Source organism: Pongo abelii, chromosome 15 (assembly GCF_028885655.2).
Source record: "Pongo abelii isolate AG06213 chromosome 15, NHGRI_mPonAbe1-v2.0_pri, whole genome shotgun sequence".
Taxonomy (NCBI): domain Eukaryota; kingdom Metazoa; phylum Chordata; class Mammalia; order Primates; family Hominidae; genus Pongo; species Pongo abelii.
The window spans coordinates 56,285,871-56,306,734 of NC_072000.2; the positions used below are offsets into that span (position 1 = coordinate 56,285,871).

The 20,864-nt window shown below is 39.3% G+C and overlaps 1 protein-coding gene and 1 pseudogene across 1 annotated transcript in view; one reads left to right on the forward strand and one right to left on the reverse strand.

Annotated features, from left to right (window-relative positions):
• Nucleotides 1-20,864, reverse strand: part of TXNDC16 (thioredoxin domain containing 16) — a 460,012-nt gene that overhangs the window by 158,315 nt on the left and 280,833 nt on the right. The gene's annotated exons all lie outside the window — the stretch shown is intronic.
• Nucleotides 8,524-11,066, forward strand: LOC100443192 (pumilio homolog 3-like; annotated as a pseudogene).

The following is a 20,864-nucleotide window of genomic DNA, read 5'->3' on the forward strand; positions in this document are numbered from 1 at the left end:
TGGAACCAACCCAAATGTCCAACAATGATAGACTGGATTAAGAAAATGTGGCACATATACACCATGGAATACTATGCAGCCATAAAAAATGATGAGTTCATGTCCTTTGTAGGGACATGGATGAAACTGGAAACCATCATTCTCAGCAAACTATCGCAAAGACAAAAAACCAAACACCGCATGTTCTCACTCATAGGTGGGAATTGAACAATGAGAATACATGGACACAGGAAGGGGAACATCACACACCGGGGACTGTTGTGGGGTGGGCGGAGGGGGGAGGGATAGCATTAGGAGATACACCTAATGCTAAATGATGAGTTAATGGGTGCAGCACACCAACATGGCACATGTATACATATGTAACAAACCTGCACGTTGTGCACATGTACCCTAAAACTTAAAGTATAATAATAATAAAATTTTAAAAAAAAGAAAAAAATATATATCTTTCAATACTGGCAGCCATTACTGATTCCCAAGTTCATCACTGACAGCAGTGATGAGACCTGTCTTGCTCACTTGGAGGTAAAGATACTACCCTCAGCAATGATATTTCTTTGGACTCCTGCAGACATTTAATTGGGCACTAAGCCTGATGCTGTTGTGAAAGAAGATAAACTAAAGAGCCTTTGTTTATGAAAATATTGTCAAAGATTATATTTAAAGTGAGCTTTCATTAGGGATTGAATATTTTCTAACTCTCTATAGGATAGAAATTTCCATTGAAATACGTAAAGCTATTTTTAAACTTTCATAATTTGACTTTTTTGTATATTTTCAGGAAAATATTATACATTTAATCTTTCTTTCCAGGCATTAAAATCCTTGAGGACTAGATAGTCACCTATTTTTTTCTCATTTCTCCTAGTAATTCACACATATACTGTAGAAGAGCTATAAATATACTATAAATATATTGAATAAAACATGTTCTCTCTCATGATAGTCCTAAAATGTACATCTATTCAATAAGAGGCTGCTGTATGGCTTGGTTAAAGATTCCTCTGTATCTGATGAAGAATGTTCTCATATCACCGTATAAGGATTTTTCTCTTAGGCCAACCAAAGGTGAAAATAGTACATGTAGGAGAAAATATTTTTGCTCTATATTATTTCCCACTGTTATCGACATTATGTAAGTTAACATGTATGTTTCCATTTTTATCCAGGAAATAGCAACTCATACATGATGAAATTAACAACATAAAAAGTTTGTTAATTAGGCAATGTTAACATTGTAAAAACAACTTTGTCTTATTAGAACAGTGTTGACTGGCCTGCTCTTTAATTATTTTCTTCAGTGAGGCTAGGATTGCTGGTCTGGGTTTTCCCAGACTCTAGGTGGAGGAAAGCTAAGCACATAGGATGGGTGGTACTATAATTAGGCTTCCTCTCCCTACCGTTTCACAATAGCCAAATTCAGCGGAATGAATCAGCAGATCTCACCTGATAACAGTGAGGTGAACATTCTAGTCTTCCAGATATTTTTATACAAACTGCACGAACTCAGGAGTAAGTCCAATCATAACAAACCTGCATGTTGTGCACATGTACCCTAAAACTTAAAGTATAATAATAATAAAATAAAAAAAAGAAAAAAATATTTGCAATGAATGTGTTTAGAACCGATCATGCTCTGGTTAAAAATACAGGGAGAAGATATAAGCTTTTTTTTTTCCTACTAAAGTGCCTCAACCGGGGAAAGCAATAAAAATACAGTCAAGTCAAAGCTCAAATGAAAGTATATTTTAGGAAAAGTATAGGGTCCTATGATGATCTTAAACTGAGTAAGCACTTGGAGTCTAATTGGAAACACAAGACAAACTAGAAGGTAAAAATCATACAGTGTAATGCAAATGTTACAAAGTACTAAAGTATGAGTTATAGATTTTAAAACAATAAAGCCCCAAATCAGCGATAATTGATGTTTAAGATTAGTCTAGCGGTGCATTGTATAAACACCTGGGCAAACAAAGTTGGTAGCTTGCCAGCATCAATTTCTTATCACTACAAAATAGAATATGGAAACAATAACTGTCATGACACACAATTCATAACGAATTTAGAAAATACTTTTTATTCCCCCCAAATTAAAAAACACCCAGAGTTCCCAATTAGATGAAAAAGATAAAGTACAATGATTTACTGATTATGATTGTGTGAAAGTAAAATAAATCTTGGGACCCCAAACTCACTAAACCAAACGGAAACGTCAAGCTGGGAACTGGGTCACGCCAACCTGCATCTCATTTTGGTTCCTAAATAAGATGGCTAAAATACGAAAAGCTACATACCTCCCTCACATTTTGTCCGCAAGGAAATTCTTTGGGGGCCCCAAGACCTTTATCCTAAAGTGTTTCTGTTAAAATGCATCATGGCAACATGAATGGATAGCTTTTCTCCACAGGTGTGGGGACACAGGAGAGAACTCAGTCATCCCTTCCACCTGAGACAAATGCGTATCTGATTGTTTCCTCTGCTCTATCGTCTACATTATCTACATATGTAAAAATGCAGATACACTGAGCCAGACAAAGGTATGAATGACTGTTTTCCCCTACCCTCTTCTCACATGAAAATTATGTATTTCTCAATATCCTTCCCTTTGCCCTTTAGATATTGAAACCCTCAAAATCATCTATGGGGAAAGGAATAGACCTATCTCCCAGGCGTGTATCCTTAACTTTGGCAAATAAACCTCAAAAAATGATTGAGATTTTCCTGGGTCGTTTTCCTTGATTGACCACGGAGGGATCCTGAGTGAAGGTGGCCCTGGCCTGCAGCAACTCTCCTATTGGTACCAGCTTGGGCTCTTTATAGCCCAAACCAATAAGACAATTTGTTGAGGTCTGGGACCTCCTCCCTGCAGGAAGTTGGGGCCCTGAGGTTTAATTTGGTGTTTAAAAAAAAAAACACCTCTTTTTTTTTTTTTTCTGGGAGTTTTTGCTTGCTTCCATCAAGGAAGGCAAGCTTGTCTGCTTCTTCATCAGTGGAGAACAGTCTTCAGCTAGAGCCTCATCACTAGGTAAGGAGCTGAGTTGGGAATCTGTCTTGCAAATTCTCTTTAATGACTAAAGTTACTGTTAACAACCAGCTGGTCTTAATTTCTCCTTACATTTAGAGCACTCAGAAATTGTATAATTTGTGTGATTGCTGTTTGTTTTGCTTAGATGTCTTATTTATTTGTTTCTGTCTTGTTAGGTGTTTTTTGTATGATTCAGTCCTTCTCTTATTGGATTTGGCCAACTCTAAACCCTCTAGCTTATAAGTATGGAATTTTCCTCTCCAAAGAAATAAGAGCTCGCCCCTCTCAGCCTTTCTCAGGCAACTGAGAATTACATGAGGGCGTCTGGAAGAAACACTCCCTAAGATGTGCAACGGCTGAGTAGGATTTCCCCCCAGAAGAACGTACTTAGGGTCTAATCTCAGCTAGCAGGTGCAAATAAGGAGCTGATCTCCCACGCCTTGAGCCCCTGACACACTGTGCCAGGTAGCCACGATACCGGTTCAGGGAGTAACGGCCCTGAAAAGCTAGGTCCCCAAACAGCACACTTTGGATCCAACAAACCCTCTGACTTGGTCAAATCTGAAGGAAAACTCTAAATTATGTGGAAGGAGCCCTTTAAGTTGGCTGAAACCCCCACAGCTGTGGAACACAAAGTTCCACCCTTAGAAACTCTGGCCAGGTATATGCAAAAACACTTATGGTGAATTGTCATGCAAATATTTAATCAAGTGGACCACTATAACCAAGGCAGATTCTAACCTACAGAGGCCTAGATGGGGATCTTCTGAGATGCCCAAATTAGTGTACCTGTGAACTAGGATGCAAAACGCAGGCACAAAAACTAAACAACCAGAATGGGAGAGCTACTTTCAACGGTACCTAGAGAGTAGCAAATGGGGGGAAGATCGCCTCATGTCCTTACAATAAGCCAACAAACAACTTAGAAATGCTAACCAAGGACTCTCTAAAGTTCTATCTCTCTTAAAGAAATCCCCAGAATCCCTTACTTCCCTGTGGCACCTCCCCACCTCCACTTACACCCCCACTTTACCCCTGACTTCTCTGAACTTCCCAGACCAGATCTGTTCCTTCCTTCTCCTGCATGTTCTAATTTAACATCTTCCCCTCCTTGTATGCCACTCACTCCACAGAAGGCAGTAGGGAGTCTAACTTCCAAGACCCTACCTCCTGACAATCCCTGGACAGTGCCAGTGGCAGCCTCTCATCTGGAAGATGTGGAAAAGGGGGACTCTGCAGGGCCATCTCTCATGATCACCCTGTTTTGGGAACAACCGGTAACACGTAGGGGAACCCGGTGATTGTCTACCAATGCTGGTCAAAGGCTGAGTTGCAGGGCATAAAGAATTTCTGGGGCCCCATAAGATCCAGTTGGGTTTGCCCAAGAATTTGAATTCATTATCAGAACCTATGACCCAGGCCATTCAGACCTCTAACAGCTGGCACACATGTTGGTCTCGGAAGCTAAAGCTAAGGAATGGCTGGAGAAAGTACAGTGGTCAGATCCTGTAGCAGACTTAACCCTTGAAGGCACAATAGAGCTACAATAACCAGCCCCCAGAAGTCGAGAACACAGACACAAAGATGCGTGGGAATGAGCAACTGCTCTGTTAAATATCATTTCTTCAATATTCCAAAGGGTTGTGGATTGGGATAAAATCCAGCAATGCCACCAGAACCCAAATGAATCAATTTTAGATTATTTTATACATTTTGACTGAGATAATATGCTCCAAATAATTAACTTACACTCTCTTGCCTGGTCCTTCTGACAAAACCCCTCATGACTGTTCTGATGACTGACCAACTTCTCACTCCCGGGACAGACTTACAAGAGATGCCACTGGATAATGCTGAGATAGAATGGTATACAGATGGGTCTTATTTAAGAGGGGGGGATGGAAATTTTAGAGCAGGATATGCTGTGGTCGCTTTACTAGAGGTAATTGAAGCTGGTCCTCTTCCTCAAGCCAAATCAGCTTAAGGGGCCAAATTGATTGCCCTGACTCAAGTTTGTCAATTAGCAAAAGACAAGGCTGTGAACATACACTGACACCTGCTAAGCATTTGGAGTTGCTCATGACTTTGGAATGTGAAAGGAGACAGGATATTTAACCTCCTCAGGGCAACCCATAAAAAATGGACAACCAACTATCAGAGCTGTTAGAAACTATTCTCAACCAAAACTTTTGACAATTGTAAAAATCCCAGGTCACTCTACATTGGACACCACTAAAAGTGGAGATAACAAATTTGCTATTGCTACAGCTAAAAAAGCAGCATTCAAGCCACCAGCCCCAATCCAAAAAAATGATCATAAAGCCTGAAACACTTAAAAACATGTTGAAGGAAACCTAGAGTATAGCCCCAACAAAAGAGAAATCCACTTGGAAACAGACAGGGGAATACCTGTCTCCTGAAACTAAAATATTGTATGGACTTAATAATAAACCATTATTGCAATGGGATGTCAGGTGCCCCTTAAGGAATATGTTAATAATCTGACACAATGGAATCCAGATAAAAGTATACCCTAGTGTAAACAATGTTACTGGAAACCATCTTCCACAGTGGCACAAAAGGTTTATTCTCAGTGTGTTATTTGTCCTAAGTATCATCCAGGGAAGCTCCTCCATGAGGCCCAGGGTCATTTTCCCCTTCCAGCTGGACCTTTTGAGGTATGGCAGCTTGATTTTATCCAGCTGCCATCCTCTCAAGGTTACATGTCTTAGTAATGGTCTGCATGTTTTCCCATTGGGTTGAAGCTTTTCCCTGCAGGCAAGCAACAGTGATGGCAGTTGGAAAACTTTATTAGAAAAAATTATTCCACTATGGGGAGTCCACTGTGAACTTTACAGTGATAGAAGAACTCATTTTCCTGGTCAAGTTATTCAAAATATTTGTGAAATTTGGCCCATATTTCAACATTTCCATTGTGCCTACCATCCCCAGTCCTCAGAGCTGGTGGAAAGGACCAATGGAATAATTAAAACACAATTGGCTAAGTTCATAAATGGATTTCACCTCCGTTGGCCTAAAGCATTCCCCTGGTGCTCCTTACCCTCTGGTCCACCTTGGAAAAGATCAACTATCCCCTTATGAAATTATAACAGGAAGGCCCACATGTATGGGAACCCAAATAACCAACCTAACTTTTCTCAAGGGAGATATATTGCAATATTATAAGGGACTCATTCGTCATCTTTACAAAAGCCAAGATTTGGTAAAGAATTCCTTTCATAGTCCACTCCCTGAAGACAAGTTCCTGGTTATGATCTGCAGCCTGAAGACTTTGTCTATTGGAAAAGACATTTAATAAAGGACTCCCTTCAACCCCAATGGAAGGAGCCATACCAAATACTATTAACTAATCCATGTGCTGCAAAAATTAGACGGTATAAACTCATGGATTTACACCTCTCATCTTAAAAAGGCACAGCCTCCTGAGTAGACTGTAACTCCTACCAAGGATGTTCGCCTGCAGCTCATTAACATCGAGCTGCAATCCAGGACTAGGAGCAGACCATAGCTGTTGTGGACTGCTTAAACCCAAGACACAGGACCAGGCCTGTATACAAAAGAACACCTATGTGTATTGTATGATAGCTATTACAATTATTGTCCTAGAGATACCGGCAACTGCTATCTTGTGCAGAACAGGACACTTGCCTTGTCTGATTTAATGTCCTTTTAGTAGTTAAAATGAATTTCACAACCTTGCTCTATTTACCCTATGTCTCTGCTCCTTCTTGCCACTGTCAACCATTGTTACCCATAAGACAAACCTGTTTCTACAATGGGCTCAGGATTATGCAGACAGATTATAAAAGGTTGCCTGCTGGATATGCAGACTCATGCCTCTTTCCAGTGGCTCCAGCCTGCCATGGTGGGTATTTCCCTTCCAAGGTCAAGACTAGCTAGAATACCAAAATTTATTACATCACAGAAATGGTTTGGTATCCTTAGTGCTGGCATAACAAAAGACTAAACATATATAATTTCCCCATTAAAAACACTCTTATGAGCAAGGACATGGGAAAAGATTTTCAAGGGAAAGGACCACCTCACCAACTCTCACTTTAGCATCCCCCCAACTAAAAGAGAAGGTGGCAACCATGCCCCAAACAACAGCCCATTTTCAAAATGGGATAATGCAAATTTGGTATGGGTTTATCTGGTTCATCCCTTCATTTGGCCAACTCAGCCAAAATGCTCCTTTATGCTTGGAATGAAGAAACCACCCCAAGGACCAATGGCCAAACACTACAAGAGATATGGGGTGGATACCTAGAGAAATTGTGTTGTGACCTGGAGAAATTGGTGGCAGAAGCTATTGCTTCTAATAGGAATAATAATAATAATAATTTGTGTTGTGTCCTGTTTTTGCTTACAATGTTATTATGGTATGTCCAGATTAGTCATCAACTGAAAGGGCTAGAATAATGATTGCCCAAAGAGTTGCTCTAATTGAGGAGGCAGTAACATAGCCTGACCCAGCTTCCAGGTTTGCTTTCCCTTTTGTTGCTATATATCTGGTCCAGGTCCCTATATTTTAAATTTTCTTTTTCCTTCTTTCCTCCCCCTATTTTAATCTTCATGGGACACAACCTGCTAAGAATGAGCCTTCTTAGCAAGGTGGGACCTGAATTTCTGGGAATAAACCATCCCAGCAATGAAGGACCAGCTCAAAAAAAAAAAAAAAGAAAAAGAAAAAAGCAAGCTGAGACCAGAGACACATTTTCCTTCTAAAATGCTTTCTCCAAATGATTTTAAAGAAAAAATGGGGGGAATGTGAAAATAAATCTTGGGACCCCAAACTCACTAAGCCAAAAGGAAAAGTCAAGCTGGGAACTGGGTCATGTAAGCCTGCCTCCCATTTTGGTTCCTAAATAAGATGGCTAAAAGATGAAAAGCTACATACCTCCCTCACAAGGAAATTCCTTGTGGGCCCCAAGATCTTCACCCTAAAGCATTTCTGTTAAAGTGCATCATGCCAATGTGAATTGATGGCTTTTCTTCCCAGGTGCGGGGAACATAGGACAGAACTCAAAGTCATCCCTCTGCACACCTGGGACAAATGCATATCTGATTGTTTCCTCTGCCCTATTGTCTACATTAATCTTATGTAAAAATGCAGATTCACTGAGCCAGACCAAGGCAGGAATGGCTATTTTCTCCTACCCCTCTCACAAGAACATTGGGTATTTCTCCATGTCCTGCCCTTTCCCCTCTAAATACTGAAGCCCTCAAAATCATCTTCAGAGAAAGGCATAGACCTGTTTCCCAGTTGTGTGTCCTTAACTTTCGCAAATAAACCTCCAAAAATGGATGGGACTTGCCCTGGTCATTTTCCTTGATTGACAATTGGCACATCCAAAAGAAAAATGACAGCCCCCTGCTAAAAGAGCTAAAGATAAAAATGGAACAAAGATTTATACTTCAAATGTGAACACAAAGTAATATTAGGCTAAGCAGAACTTAAGGCAGTAAGTTTTATGGTTAAAAAGTCAATATGTGGTCGGCCCCATGTGTGCAAGTTGCTACAGTGGAAGTCAAAGGGGAAACAACAATTCACAAGAAAGAGTACAAAGGCATCACAAAAAAATAAAACTGATTTCATAAACACAGTGATTCTGGTTCTTCAAAGACATTTCCAAGAAAAGTTGCTAAGGAAGGTGAATCTAAAACCACATCTAAGAACTTTGAGAAAAGTGTCACAAAACCGGGGGAAAGGGTGCGAAGCAGTTGAAGAATAAGCAACAATGGGACAAAGCACCAAGGAACAAATTCCAGCCAGCAAATAAATTCAACAAGAAGAGAAAACTCCAGCCAGATGGCAAAAGTTGTGAATCAGCAGCCAAGAAACCCAAATGGGATGACTTCAAAAAGAAAAAGAAAGAACTGAAGCAAAGCAGGCAACTCAGTGATAAAAGTAACTATGACACTGTTGTGTGGGCAAAGCAGATTTGGAAGACTTTAAGAAGAAAAGACTGACAAAGAAAAAAGTGTAAAGTTAATGAATGACTTGCAGAAGTTGATTCAAGGGAAAATTAAAACTATTGCATTTATTAGCTGGACATGTTGGCACATTCCTGTAATCCCAGCTACTCAGGAGGCTGAGGCATGAGACTCCTTGAGCCTGGGAGGCAGAGGCTGCAGTGAGCTGAGATGGTGCCACTGCATTCCAGCCTAGGGGACAGAGCAAGACTCTGTCTCAAACAAACAAACAAACAAACAATTGCATTTGCACATGATTCAACTCATGTGATCCAGTGTCACATTCAGTGTGGTAATGAAGAACAGTCAAAACAGGCTTTTGAAGAATTGGGAGATAATTTGGTTGAATTAAGTAAAGCCAAATACTCCAGAAATATTTTAAAGAAATGTCTCACTTTGTGAACATGTACCCTAGAACTTAAAGTATAATTTAAAAAAAAAAAAAAAAAGAAAGTATCTTGCACAAGGTCACATAGCTGGTAAGTTACATAGTTGGGATCTGAATTCAGTTGTGGCTTCATGCCTGAGCTTTCAACTACTACTACTAAACTGAGAAGGCACTTGCTTGAGTAAATGATGTCATCCTCTTAATGAAGCATTATGCAGCTGCTAAAGATGATAGATGTAAAGGTTATGAGGCAACATGAAAATATAACTCATTTATTCAATAAATATTTGTTTCTAAATATATTCATTTGCTGAATGAATAAAATGTTAAGCCAAAAAAAAAAAAAAAGAAATGTCTCATGTATGGAAGTCAACCACAGATTGCAGAGATAATGAGAAGTTTAAAAGGCCCCGTGAGGAAGATGCCGTGGCAGGCAGAAACATCAGCCATCATGTAGGACACATATAATGACAAAGCCACTTTGGAGCAGAGGAACATGCTGACGAAAGAGTTCTATGGGAACACATTTCACCTTTACAAGTCAGTCGATCACCAACTCCAGACAAAGTATTAGAGGTACAGCCAGAAAAATTAAGAGCTTATTATGGATGAAATGAAACGGATTCTAACTCCAGTGGCCTAAAAGGAAGCTGTGATTAAGCATTCATTGGTGCATATTCTTGGACTTTTTTTTTCTTTTTTTTTTTACCTATGCACCCCCCAAACTCAGATCAGAAATGATTGAAGTCATCCACAAAGCAGTGGTATACCTGGCACACACACACGAGGGCATGGGTGGCCATGAGCCTGTGGCATGGCATGCCCAAGGACAGGAAGGTGGCTGTGCAAATAATGAAGACTTAGGTTGAAAAAGTGACTGATGGCCAGTACTCTGATTTGGCTTTCCTGGCAGCATTTGATTATATTGATGATACTAAGCTTGTGAAGCAGATAATAATCATATCAGGAATTATCAGTTCATTGCCTAGCACAGGAAATGACAAACATGAAAGGAAGGTCCTGTTGTATTCACTAAGCCCCAGAGATCCTGTATATCTACTATGAGAAATCATTGAAGTTCTGCAAAAAGGAGATGGAAATGCACACAGTAATAAAGGTACACAAATCTGCAGATATGAGCTCCTAGAATCCATTTCTCCAGCTTTGTTAAGCTTCCTGCAAATGCCCAAGAGGTGGTGCTAGATAAGTCCACGTGTGTTGGTATCTGACATTCTGGGATCTGCCACTGGAGACGTTCAGCCTGCCATGAATGCCATTGCCAGCTTGGCAGCAGCGGAACTGCAACCTAGTGGCAAGGAACGAGAGCTTCACATTGCAGAACATCCTCCAGGACATCTAGTTCTGAAGTGGTTAATAGAGCAAGATAAAAAGATGAACTAAAATGGGAGAGAAGGTTGTTTTGCAAAATCATTTGTACAGCATGTTGGTATGAGGAACCTGAAGTCCTGGGCTAGTGTAAATCGAGGTGCCATTATTCTTTCTAGCCTCCTCCAGGTTGTGATCAAGAAGTTGCAAACAAACTCAAAGATGGACTGAAAAGCTTGATTGCTACATTGGGAAAAAAACAAAGGCACCAACAAAGGAATAGAAACTCTACTTGAAAAATTGGGCTCATGGGTGGAAAAGAATTAAGAGCAAGATGGAATCATTTTTCCTGTTCCCCATTCTATTTCCCAATGCAGAAAAGAAAGGCTAGGGTCCACCTTACTGGTAATTTGGGTGCTCTGTATATATGTTTCTTCTTTGTATAAGAATCTACTTATGAAATTGTTTTTAAAATGAAAGTCAATATATGGCTATAAGATACAATCAATAGTGAATTTACAGCATGGAGTTACTTTGACCAAATAACATGGCAATGAAAGTACAAAAGAAAAAGCATTAGAAACATGAGAAATCGAAATGTCACTATTGTCATGGATGATTTTCATGCCCCACCATCAATCAAGGTAGATCAAATAGACAAAAAGACATTGGTTTAAATATATTCATATTTTTGTTTCTATATCACGCAAAACTCAGATGGATTTTTATAAAATAAGCAGAATATGTTTATGCTGGACTGTGTTTCAGCATAGGCTGTCATACAGACCTACAATTCTTTGGTGGCGCTAAAGGCAACTCAAGAAAGACAAGGAATGATCCTTCAAAGCAGCTCAAACAGGTTCAACAAGAGGCTTGAGTGGAAGATACCTGCCATATGTAAAACGGTACTGTGGGCAGAGAAAATGAACAGTGTTTCAAACCCAAGCCCCAGATTGGAAATCATAAGGACAGAATCTCTGACTGTGAAATGTAGATTTGTGATCACACTGCTTTATGCATGCAAGCCTCTGTATACTGCCATTCAGGATGAGTACCATCAGGATTCTATTTCTTTGATAAAGATGAACGATTCTCCAAAACAACACAAGAGAAGCCAGATGGTGAGTTGTATCACTGTAATAGGCAGCTTCTAAAAGAGCTACCAATGATCCCCGTCTCCAGGTCTCCAGGTATCCATGCCCTTGGGTAATTGTTTCCCTGCAAGCATGATCTGCACCTACAGACTTGCTTCTAAGGTGTGGAATACAGCAGAAAAACATCTGGAAAGTTACACCTGAGATCAGGTTACAAATAAGCCTTGGTTGCTTGCTCACTCCAATGGAAACCAGCTGCTATGCTGTGAGCTGTATTGTGGAGAGGCTCATATGGCAGCAAATGGAGGGAGGCCACTGGCCAACAGCCAGCAAGGAATAGAAGCTCTTAGTCCAACAACCCAGGAGGAACCAAATCCTCCAACAACCACATGAATGTTCTCGGAAGTGGATCCTTCCTTCCAAGTACAGCTTTGAGCCGACTGCAACCCCAGCCAATGTCTTGACTGCAGCCTTATGAGAGACCTGAGCTAGGGGACCCAGCTAAGCTGCACCCAGATTCCTCACCCACAGAAATTGTGAGGTGAGAAAATGTTGTTTCATGCTGCTACATTTTGGGGTGATTTTTTCAGCAGTCATAGATAACTAATATAATTCACTGAATTATAATTAAATTAATGGGCATCCCATTATATATGAATCCATAGCATATTTTGTTGACAAATATGATACATGAAATATTTATAAGCTCTGATTATATACTAGGCTACAAGAAAAATCTCAATAAATATAAGAAAGCAGAAATTAACAGTTTATTTTCTTCGATTAGGAAATACATTTTTATTTAAGTTAAAACCAAAAAGTCTCTCTGATTACATGGAAATTTTTGTTCTTTTTGTATGCATTATACATACTAAATTGTGTATACAGCATGCATATGCAGTTAAATAGTAATTATAAATTAAATATCCATGTAGACATTGTGCAGGTAAAGAAACGGAATATTGCCAGTACCAGAAGCCTCCTGTGTGCCTTCCCTGATCACAGTCCCTCCCTCTCACCGAGGTAAACCCTGTCCCAACTTTTGAGAAATCATGTCTTTGCTTTTTATCTTACCCCCATGTGTGCATCATAATATATGTATTTAGTGTCTTTTTCTCAAGCTTAGTAATGTGTCTTAGCTTGGATTCCTCATATGCAGTCTAGGACAAAGAGTCAGGTGCATGTGACCTGTGGAGCTCCTGCTTTCAGGAGAAAAGCGGTGAAAGCAGCAGGACAGGGCAGGGACAGAATCAAGGCAAGGATGAGGCCTCAGCTCTGCCTGATCTCAAGGGGGGGCTCTGGAGCTTGAATAGCACCACACTGTTGGTCCCACCAAGACACTTGTGATAGCCTGTTACTAAGATTTTGGCCCATGTGTTCCCGGGCGTAACCTTTGAGCCAAGGGCAATTTTCCAGAAAAGGGGCCAGCTCTGAGCCATTAGCAACCATAACTCACAGGGGCTGGGGGCAATGGCTTGGAAAAGGAGATCTGATGATATTCACCATATAATACATTTGTGAGATTCATACTTTTTGTATGTGTAGTTGAGTTCCTGTATTTTCATGGCCAAATAGTATTCCATGGTATGAATATATCACATGCTGTCAATGGACATTTGGGGTATTTCTAGATTCGCCTACTAGAAATAATGCTGTTTTATGATTCAAGGGGCAAAAAAAGAAAAGAAAAATAAACAATGCTGTTTTAACTGTTCTTATGTCTTGTGTTGGACATGTGTACGAGTATCTATCTCTAAAGTATACATCTAGGAGTGGAATTGCAGGGTTATAGGATATGTGCACCTTTTATTATATTATAAAAATTGTTTTCCAATTTACACTAACACCAGCATTGTTTTCATTGCTCTACATCTTTGCTAACACTTGTATTGTTAGATTTCTAGTTTTAGCCATTTTGGTAAGTTTGTAATGGTATTTCATTGAGGTTTTAATGTATTTTTCATATTAATAATGATGATATTGCACACCTTCTCATACATTTATTGGCTGTTTGGAAGTTCTAGTTTATAAAGCTTCTTTTCAAGTCTTTTGCCTTTTTAAAAAATATAATGTTTGTTTTTCATATTGATTTATAGATGTCCTAATTACTGTTACTTTGTCAGTTTTATGTGTTGGAAAAATCTTTTCCCATTCTGTAACCTGTCTTTTCACTCTCTTTTTGATGACTTTTAATTAATAGAAATTTGTTTTTATTAGAATCTAATTTCTTAAACTTTTCTTTTATGGCTAAGCTTTTCAGGTTTTATTTGAGAAATGTCTTCTAAACCTAAAATCATGAAATATTTTTCTATATTACTTTATAAAAGCTTTATAGTTTTGCCTTTCACTCTTGAATTTTAACCCACCTATGATTTATTTGGTGTATGGTGTGATATAAATATCCAATTTTGTATTTTCACCATATAAATAACCACTTCTTCGAGTATCATTTATCAAAAAGTTTATCTTTTCCCCATTGATCTTAAATATCATCTCTGTCACATATGAAGTTTCCATATTTGTATGTTTCTATTCCATTGGCCTGTTGTCTTAGGTACATTAATGCTTCCACCTAGCTCTCTTTGAAGGGGGCCCTTTTAATCTTAGTGCTTTAGTTCCACCAAAACCTGTTGGGATTTTCACTGGAATTGCACCAAATCTATTGATTAATTTTGTATACTTTTCCATTTATTTATGTCCTTTTCAATGTCTCTTTATAAAAGTTTCAAAATTTTACTGAAGTATAACATGCATACAGAGAAATATACAAATTATAAGTAGACAGTGAAATGAATTTTCACAAAGCAATACACCTAAGTTACCAATACCCAGATTACCAAAAAAAAAAAAAACCACAGAATCCCAAACCCCTCCAAAATCCCTTTTTTAGCTACTAACTTCACCCACAAGAGGGAACCACCTTGAGTTCTAATACATGAATTTTGTCCACTTTTGAACTTTATATAAATGGAATCATTCAGTATGTACTTGTTTTCTTTCACTCAGCAGTATGCTTGTGAAATCCATCTGTGTTGTTCAGAGTGATATTTTGTTTATTCTCTTTGCTGTAGTGTTCTACTGTATGAATTCCACTGTATGAATTTACCACAATATATTAATCTATCTATTGCAGATGGACATTTGAGTTATTTCTAATTGAACCTATTACAAATAGTAATAAGCAGCCGGGCGCGGTGGCCCATGCCTGTAATCCCAGCACTTTGGGAGGCCAAGGCAGGTGGATCATCTGAGGTCAGGAGTTTGAGAACAGCCTGGCCAACATGGTGAAACCCCATCTCTACTAAAAATACACAAAAAAATAAAGTTAGCTGGGTGTGGTGGCAGGCGCCTGTAATCCCAGCTACTCAGGAGGCTGAGGCAGGAGAATAGCTTGAACCCAGGAAGCAGAGGTTGCAGTGAGCTGAGATCGCACTACTGAACTCCAGCCTGGGCAACAAGAGCGAAACTCTGTCTCAAAAAAAAAAAATAAAGTAATAAGCATACTTTCACACATCTTTTGGGAACATACATATGCATTTCTATTAAGGATATAACTGAATGTAATTGCTAGGTCATAAGTTTTGCCCTTAGTAAATATGGCCAAGGGGTCTTCCAAAGTGGATTCAAAGTGGATTGTGTCAGTTCATACTTCCACAGCAATGTATAAAGGCCGAGTTGATCCTCATGCTCGTCAATACTTCCTATTGTCTTTCTAGTTCGGTTTAGCCATTCTGGGGGTATCGAGTGGCATCACATTGTGACCTTAATGTGCATATCCCTGATCCACACCTTTTCCTATGTTTATTGTCCTTTGCATATCCCTGTCCGTGAAGGATCTGTCCAGGTCTTTTCTCCACTTTTCTATTCAGTTGTCTGTCTTTTGCTTATTGAATTTCAAGAGTTTCATTATCTGAATCTATTAGGTTCTTGACTTTGTGACACTACATGGCAAAATTTTGCCTAGTGTGGAAATCCTAATGCATCCAAATCTATTTGGTTCCTGGAGTTCAAAATGAAAATGTAGATAATGAAGGATACCTGAAGTCACTGTAGGTCTATTCCTGCTGATTCTGACTGATGTTACCTTATTTTCTGGTGAGCTTGGGTATTATGAGAACATGTATTCTGGAGATTCTCTGACGCCTAAAATGATGGTGCCTTCCTCCAGAGGGGATTTGCACTTTCCAGGCACCTAGGGTCAGTCCAGGACTTCTTTAAACCAGTTCGGGGCACAGGGTTTTTTGGACCATCCGGATGAGGTGAATTGGAGTTACAAACTCACAGAGACTGCCAGCACGTGCTTGTCACTTTGCAGAGATCAGGTTTTTCTTTACTTTCCCTCCTCTGCACTGTTCAACGCAAAAGAATTTTTTTTTCCCTTAAGATCTCCTGGGGGAGTGTTGGAGGGTTAGAGGGTAAAAGTGGGTTTAGGTTTACTTCTAGATAATTCCTGACCTAAGGAAGTAGTGCTTTTGGGTCCTAACCTTATGGAGGAAGGTTTCCTATTAGACTCCCCACCTTTGCCAGAACATAAACTTTAATTTCTGAACTTGCAGACCCTGAAAGAATAAAAACAATAAAATCCAGCTTTCCTTCATTGGCATATGTCCTCAGAGGCAAAAGCAACTTCTGTGTTCTGAGACAGGGTCTGGCTCTGTCTGCCAAGCTGGAATGCAGTGGCAGGATCTTGGCCTACTGTGACCTCCGCCTCCTGGGCTCAAGCTATCCTCCTACCTCAGACTCCTGAGTAGCTAGGACTACAGGTGCGTGCCACCACACCCAGTTAATTTTTTGTAGATATGGGGTTTCACCATGTTGCCCAGGCTGGTCTCGAACTCCTGAGCCCAAGTGATCTGCCTGCCTCAGCCTCCCAAAGTGCTGGGATTATAGGCATGAACCACCACCCAGCTGCAACTTCTGCATCCTGCTTTTCCCTCTAGATTCTCATTGCCATTTAGATGTTGTCATGATAAATCCTATCTTATCACCTTTCTCATGCTTTTCAGACTTTTCCAATTTTTGCAGCATTTTTCAGTTGTTTTCAACTGGTGGATTAGTCTGAATAGTTTACTGACTACATTACCCAAAATATAACTCCTTTAAGTTTGCAGACTGTCAATAATTATGGAAATAGGCAGGGAATCTCTTAAATGAAATGACTAAAATTATTTAGTAAAAAGTTGAAACAAGATCGATCAGTTCACATAAAACTGTACAAGATATAGTCAATCCTATAATTTAGAGGTAAATCATAGCAATAAATACTTTTCTTCTTCTTGTTTTTGCTTGCTTCTTTGGAAACAGGGTCTCTCTCTGTCACCCAGGCTGGAGTGCAGTGGCATGATCATAGCTCACTACAGCCTCAAACTTCTGGCCTCACACGATCCTCCTACCTCAGTCTCCTGAGTAGCTGGGACTACAGGCACATGCCACCATGCCCAGCTAATTTTTTACATTTCTTATAAAGACAGGGTTTTACCATGTTGCCCAGGCTGGTCTCAAACTCCTGGGCTCAAGCAGTCCATCAGCCTAGCACTCCCAAAGTGCTGGGATTACAGGCATGAACCACTGTGCCTGGCTGGGAGAAGTAATTTTCAAAGTCAACTTCCCAGAGCCTCGCAAGAGTAGGGCACATGAGAGGAGATGGCAGAGCATCACATCGGGAGGGGTCCAACTTTTCGCCATCTGGTCACCCAGAGCAGCTCCATCTATATTGATACCTAGACTTGACCAAAAATACCACACAGAACAGATAAGCATTACAAATTGCGTCAAGGGTCCCAAGACCACCCCTGGTTTCGAGGCTTCTCTAGATGGACTCGCAGGACTCAGCATACAGTTGCACTCATGGCTACGGTTGATTACAGGGAAAGGATACAAAGCAAAAAAAACAAAGGGAAGAATCACATGGAATGAAGTCAGGAGGAAGCCAGATGCAGACTTCCTAGAGGCTTCTCCCATTGGAGGCACACGGATGTGCTTCCTTCTCCAGCAACAAGGTAACAATACGAATGAAGTGTTACCCACCAGGGATACTCACTAGAGACTCAGTGCCCAAGGTTTTGGGGGTAGTTAGTGGTATAGGCAGCCTATGCCTGGCACATACCAAAATTTCAAATTCCTAGACAAATAGCAGGTGTTCAGCATAAACTATATTGTGTGCAGAAAGCAATCCCAACAAAATAAACCACGCTTATCATGTAAGAAATGGTGGGAACCCTCCCAAAATCCAGGTTACCAGATGCCAACCATGCACAACCTTGCAAGCAGGCCTTTCTAAAAATAGCAGTCTCAGGTCTGCTGTGGTGACTCTTTACTACACACACAAGAAGAAATATATCATTTAAAACTGATATTGTATGTCTATAAAATATAAAGGAATTATCTGATAAACTATTAAAATAAATAAGAGTTTATAAATATGACAATACGGAATTAATATGTTTATATACTAGCAGAAACATATACAAACCAACGAACAAAAGGTCCTATATGCAATAGCAACTAAAACATATGTAATGCCTGGAAATAATCTTAACAAGACATGTAGTGACAACATGAAGTAAAAATACAAATTATATTAAGAAATATAAAATAAAACTTGAAAAAGTAACCAGATGATTCTTCCTGATTAGGAAGACTGGATATAAAAATAATGTTCAAAATTAATTTGTAGGTCTAATGTAACCACAATCAAAATCTCTGCTGCTTTGAGTTCTTTCTTTAAAAGAAAAACAGTTTTTGGGGGGTTTTTGCCTACTTTGACAAAATGATCTCAAAGTTCACTCAGAGAATAAAAAGGGAAGAAAATTCAGACAAAAAATAGTTGTTAGAGGGTGAGTCTTATTCTGTTTTAATCATCTTACAATGATATGATAATTAAAACAAGGTGGTAAGTGTACAAAGAATAGCCTAGATCAATGAACTGGTTAAGTCCAAATATGGTCTTAGTATATGAATAACAAAGAATGCCTCACAAATCAATGAGGAAGACAAAAGTTAGTCAATATATGATTTAGGAATAACTGTTTGACAATTTGGAGCACATTCATCTAAACCCTAATTTTTTTTTTAAAGAAAGCCAATCATGTCTGATCTTTTTATTACTGCAAATAGCCATTATGAAATATAATGAAAACCAAGATGTGTTTGGCTTTGAAAAGGTTACAGTTACATTAGTATTTGCTACTTCTTTATGTCAAAAAAAGTAGATAAAATAAAAGGGCAGACAGGCCTGGGAAAAATATTGCAAAGAGTTAATATATTTTATATATTAATAAAAATATACAGTCACATATTGCTTAATGAAGAGGTACATTCTGAGAAATGTGTGATTAGGCAGTTTGTAGTGAGAACATCATACCCTGTATTTACACAAACCTAGATGGTACAGGTTTGCACACCTAGGCTATATGGTATGGCCTATTACTCCTAGGCTACAAACCAGTACAGCATGTTACTATATTGAAAACTGTAGGCAATTGTAACACAGTGGTAAGTATTTGTGTATCTAACATATCTAAACATAGAAAAGGTACAGTAAAAATATAGTATTAAAGGAAAAAATGGTTCACCTGTGTGGGGCACTTACCATGAATGGAGCTTGTAGGACTGGAAGTTGCTCTGGATGAGACAGTGAGTGGGTGGTGAGTGAAGGTGAAGGCCTAGGACATTACTATACACCACTGTAGACTTTATAAACACTGTACACTTACATTAAATTTATTTTTATTTAAAAATAGGGCTTTTTCTTTGATAATAAATTAACTTTGGCTTACTGTATGACCACCACCATATATGCAGTCTGTTGTTGACGGAAATGGCTTTATGCAGGACATGGCTGTATTATATCTTTATATGAAGCAGAGGTGATAGTAGAAAGTATTTTGTCTATGGCCATGTGGCCTTGGATAAGTCATTTAGCTTCTCTAAACCTCAATTTCCTTCCTTCTTGCAGGTTGTGGCAAGGCATAAATATACATAAAGCTTTTGGCATAATATTCTACTCATTATGGTTGACCAACAAATGATAGCTAATTAGTAGTGGTGGTAGTGGTAGTTATACTTGTAATGATAGTAAAAGCTCACATAACTAAGAAAGCATTGTCCCCAAAGATAAATGCATAAAAAACATGAACAGAGAATTCTCAAAGGAGAAAATGAAACTCATGAACTTGGAAAAATGTTTGACCTCACCAAAAGTCAGAAAAGTTCAAATTAAAGCCATGAAATGGCATTTTTTCGCCCACTAAATTATCCAAACATTTTTTAAAAAGTAGTACCCAGTGCTGGGATGCTGTGTTGAAATCAATATTTTCATACATTGCTGATGATTTATAAATTAGCACAACTGTGTTAGGAAGTAATGTGGAAATATGTACTGTCATTTCCCCAAAAGATCATATTCTCTGATTTAGTAATTTCAAGGCTGAGATTCACTCCTTGGAACAGACCCCAAACATGAAAATGCTACATGCAAATGAATGTTCAATGTAGTTGTTCTTGAATAATTAAAAACAATCTAGCTGTCCAGCAGTAGGAGAAATTACTACAATTTACTCAGTAGATATGATAATTAGAATGTTACTCAGAAAATATAAGAAGTAAGGCCGGGTGCGGTGGTTCACACCTACAATCCTAGCACTTTGGTAGGCCGAGGTGGGCAGATTGCTTGAGCTCAGGAGTTCGAGACCAGGCTGGGCAAAATGGTGAAACCCCGTCTCTACTAAAATTTTTACGTGTGGGCGCCTGTGATCCCAGCTACTTGGGAGGCTGAGGTGGGAGAATAGCTTGAACCCGGGAGGCAGAGGTTGCAGTGAGCCGAGATCGCGCCACTGCACTCCAGCCTGGGCGACAGAGCGAGACTCCGTCTCAAAAACAAACAAACAAACAAGAAGTAGTCCAGGCGCGGTGGCTCATGCCTATAATCCCAGCACTTTGGGAGGCCGAGGTGGGCAGACTGTTTGAGGCCAGGAGTCAAGACCAGCCTGGGTAACAATAGCAAAAACCCCATCACTATCAAAAATACAAA